General features: G+C 36.1%; 1 long non-coding RNA gene across 8 annotated transcripts; it reads left to right on the plus strand.

The window, feature by feature from the left end:
* On the plus strand, positions 1-4364 carry LOC113297775. 8 transcript variants are annotated; one of them, XR_003333706.1, is made up of 9 exons: positions 1-274; positions 449-509; positions 640-692; positions 1156-1328; positions 1427-1651; positions 1840-2596; positions 2794-2931; positions 3431-3574; positions 3787-4364. It is a non-coding gene; the product is annotated as an uncharacterized LOC113297775 (long non-coding RNA). The 8 variants fall into 8 exon arrangements; XR_003333705.1 differs by having other exon boundaries at positions 484-509; XR_003333707.1 differs by lacking the exon at positions 449-509.
* Positions 4365-4787: the final 423 nt, after the last annotated feature.

A 4787-nucleotide genomic window follows, 5' to 3' on the forward strand; every position in this document is an offset into this window, starting at 1 on the left:
AAACCCATCGTTTCCTCAGCTCTATGTTTTGCTTTCGAATTAGTTCTTCGTCTCCTTCGCTGATTCTCAACAACAACCGTCAAATCGATGGTTTCCTGATAAATCTGTGTCCGATTAATTATTTTCATCGTTCCATCATACAGTAGTTCTCTCTATCTCTTCTTCTCTATCTGTTTTCTTCACGGCTAAAAAACAAAATAATTTTCCAGGAAATCCAAGACCTGTAAAAGCATCAAAATTATCCAGGAGATTGAAGAACATGGCAGCGGTTAAGGTAAACTTCGATAATTTTTTCGAATGTTTCTATTGTTTATTTTGGCTGTAAATTGATGTCGAATTCTAGGGTTTTGGCTGTAAATTGAAATTTGGGGTTTTGATTGAAAGGGTTTTAATTGAGATAACGAATTAGGCCGTTGATTCTAGGGTTTTGACTGTAAATTGAATTCAGCTTGCCCTTTCCCTGTTCTCTTTCGATCTCAATAGGTACACAAACGAGAACTCTTAACCAGGTATGGGTTTTGTTGTCGATTTACTTTTTATTTTTTTAGATATTTCGAAGGTTGGGTTCTCTGATTTTCTATGTTTTCAATTTACTTTTTAGGGTTTGTAACCTAATTTGGGTTTATTGATTGATAATAGGTTACTGATTTGGGCTATGTTTTGTTGTTCCTCACCAAATTCTTACCTAGCAGGTCCAGTATCAGTTTCCTTCCAGATATAAATTTCTTTTCTTTTTATTCTTTTTTCTGAGTTTGTTTATAAATTTCGTTTTCTGAGAATTCAAGACCCAGAATTGCGGTTTTCTGTTTAGCAAATATTAGGCTTTATAACTCCTTTATCTCAGACATTAACAGTTCCCATGTTTGAATGATCGCCGAAACCAATTCAAAGAGACGTCCTAGGTTTAGGCAGAGATTTTTAGATGAGCTTTTCGGTTGTAAATTTCTGTCGATTTCTTTCTCCTGTTCTTGGTTCTCGATTTTCTTCATGAATTTGTGTTGATTGCTTTGTATTCTTAATTTTTTGGTTGATGCCCGACTCTCTCGAAACTATGGCACTCGAGGTTTATCATGCAGGTGTAGATGATTTTTATTTTGTTCGGTGTATCAATAACCCAAATCAACTGTGATAAACCGTTATTTATATTGGTTTCAGGTAACCAATCAATGAAGCCAATTTATACCCTTGCATAGCTTTGACGGATTGACACACAGTTGAACCGTTTGTTGGTTTTGTATATGGTGGTGACGTTGTATCGGGATTGAAGAATGTCAACTTATGTGCTGCATTCAAGGCTGGGAAGAATGAACATTGATGGATGATTTAAGGTAATTCTCTATTGTTTTTCTTTCCTAAATATTGGGTATGAAGGTTTATCAAATCCTGCTTAGTTTGGAAAATTGATACTAATTTTTTTTATGTTCAGATGATTATCTCGAATAAGTCTAGCCAAAGTGCATGACATTAGCTGCGTTTATTATGGATGATCCCATAGCAGATTATTCTCAACTGTGGATTGCACATAAATAAAAACCATAACTATAACTGTATTATCAAGTTCTTTTGGGGTTTTGATTCTTCTTTTTGATTGAACTATATCGGCAGTGTATCTCAAATCAATACCTCAATACCGCTATATCTTTAAATAGAGGTGATTCAGAAGTGCTAATAGTGTTGTGTAATTTCTAGATTTCATATTAAGATTATGGATGTGTATAGATTTATGGTTTCAGCTTATTTATTTCCAGTTTTTTTTGAAGTAAAGGGTAATTATCATAACTTAATGAATGTTTGACGTCTTTGAATGAATGGGTTGTTGCCGAAATTGGGAAATCGCAGGGAAGGAGAGTTGAGCCTTAACTGGGAGTGTATGATGCCAGAACAAACCGAAACTGACAGGCATATCATCTTGAGAGCCAATGGGAGATATATACTACTAAATGCAAGGATGAAACTGCAAGTGTAAATGACCATGGTGCTACGGAACTTCATCATCTTGAGAGCCAGTGGCAGCAACCCGAATCGAATTCCTTCACTGAGATGATACAGCCTAGCAGATCACGGGTATTTACTTTCCTGTTCTTCCTGTGAAACTTGCTGAGTTTCTGGAATGATGTAGGAAATTCTATCTAAAAGGTCAGATTATCTAAATAAGTATACGTTATCTTCGATTGTGTTTGCCTTCTACCGGCTATCTCATGTGATTGCACCGACTTGGTTTGCCTCTACTATTTATTTTCAAATGTAGTAAGCTTCACTGTGATTGCATGTTAATTGGTTTTTTTTCTTATCGTCTCTCGGAGATCTCTTATAGGGTCACTGATGTAATCTTAGATGTGGCATATTTCTGTTGCAGGGTAATGGGGCTGATCTTCAAAATATTTTTGTGATTACCTTCATTCATATGTCCAGTCCTAATTGATCTTGTTAGTATTTCTATGTCTAATCTGTAGTGCTCTAAGAGGCATCTGTGGTTAGAGATGAAAATACTAACCCTATTTCAGTTAGACAGAACAAACACATATGCCCGTCAGAATTGTAATTCTCTTCTAAACAAATACGTAACAGTGTATTTGTTACTATTTCTTGGTCACAGGTATGGTCATACGAGCAAGATAGATAGTAATTTACAAATGTTGTGGTTGTTATTGTTGTTTTCTCTATTGATATGTCTTTTATGAGGTCATATTGATTTCATGTAGGCTTAATAATTTTCAATTTGTTTTTTTATCCTCATTTTAATCTTTTTATTAGCAAGGGTTAAGTAAACACACTTGCGTATGTCTTCTGCAGCTACGCCTAAAGGAAAATCACAGTGTACAGTGAGCGGTGGCAGACTGCATGAATTATCCCTACCTTCTGGCAAATATTATCGTTTTCTGTTTTGTGTGTGATAGTTGCACTTTGGACACCATTGCAGAATTCAACATGGTGAGTCCCCCTCATTTGCATTTATGCCAATATCTGTTTTGCTTACATTTGAACACCTTCCCTGTGATTCTTCTTTATGGAACTGGATTCGAACCAATGACATCCCTTAAGCTTGACACAAAATTACAGTGGGTTAGGTGGCGAACTGGATGGATTATAGAACCAATCTGTTTAGGTGGTTTAATTTGTAGAATAGTAAGATTAAATACTAAGACTAAACCAGTTACAAGTATACTAAATTTAAGACTTTGATGGCTGATTCTTTAGATAACTGACGGCATGCCATTCTATGAAACAATACCATTTGCTTTGATTGATTTTTGAATGCTAATTTGAATTAGTACAAATGCAGGATCCGTTTGCATACAAGCATATTTTCCCGTCTAAGTTGGATGCAGAATTTTCTTTTATCGGGATACCTTAGTTGGTGTGTTTTTATAGAGACATTGTTGCAGTCTCAGTACTTATACATTAACTCTTTCTTTTTCATTGGCACCAGCCCATGTTTGGCAGGTGTTTTGACTGGTTGAATTTCATACCCTCCCAAGAATAGATGATACCGGATGTCGAGGCCTTATATTTGAAACTCAAAGCAGTGGCAGTCCCAAAATGTTACAGTGATCACTTCTTGGCAGAAAAGCAGGTATATTTGAAACTCAAAACAGCGGCGGTCCCAAAATGTTACACTCATATCTTGGTAGAAAAGTTGGTATATGGTATACATTCGTTTACCAAAAGCTCCTTGAGAAACTGCTAACACATTTGTTACTTCGATGAGAAGCGAATTATGCAAATTATGTATTTATGTGTTCACTTGGACCCTAATGATTAATTAAGTCTATTTTTGATTGTCAGTATAAGTACTATGCTTGCTGCTGAGACTGTGACAGTCACAGGAGGAGTGGACACAACTAATTATGAATATACATTTAAGAAATTGTATAACACGACCAGAAACTTATGGTGATGAATGGGAAGATGATGAGTTTATTGTATGAGATCATGAAGACTTTAGCAAGTATTTACCAGCAACGGTTAGTACGATACATCCCCTCTGAAATAATGTGTTGTTCTATTCAGCTGTGTACTTTTCAGTGAAATACAAGTACAAACTCCAAGTTTAACTAAAGTGGGTAGCAGAACACGACTTATGCTCCAAATTAAGGTAACCAGAGGCACGAGTTAATAGCTAAAATAGTGAAAGTCAATAGTAGTTGTATGTTACAATCACTTTTTTCTCGAGAGATGTAACGCCCTTTATTCTAATTTGTGTTGCTCTAAGTTCCCTCTTCTTTTCCGAGACCATCTTATGTGGCTTTGCTCATTCTTTTAGTTCTTATTTACCACTCCTGAGCATCAGATCAACTGTGAAGTGCGGAAATTCTCCCACTAGCGATTGATTTTTTATTCTGATGTTATTTTCACTATTTCTTCATATTCTACATGTTACATTGTGGTCTGTGCAGAAGTACCCTTTCTTCTTTGAGGCGGTGATCATGCTTCTTAGTTATTCTAAGTTCGTGATCGTTTTGTGTACTTTAACTTGACACAGTTGAGATTTTATTATATAAGACTGCTGAAATTATGTCGTGGCCTGGGACATAGCTAGGCCCAACCTAGCCATTACTCCTGAACGCAAGTTTGAACAAGAGAAGAAGAAAGTGGTTTCTACTATAATCGATGATGGAATTTGGCGAGAGTTTGAATTTGGCATCTGCTGTGAATGATAGATGAAGTTTGGTCATCGCAGTTGAAACGAGTGAGAGAAAAGGGTTGAGACGCAGAGTAGTTTAATTGCTGCCATCGACGATGCATATATGATTACTGCTGATGAAGATTAGTTGCTGCCGTTCCAA

Source organism: Papaver somniferum, chromosome 7, assembly GCF_003573695.1.
Source record: "Papaver somniferum cultivar HN1 chromosome 7, ASM357369v1, whole genome shotgun sequence".
NCBI lineage: Eukaryota > Viridiplantae > Streptophyta > Magnoliopsida > Ranunculales > Papaveraceae > Papaver > Papaver somniferum.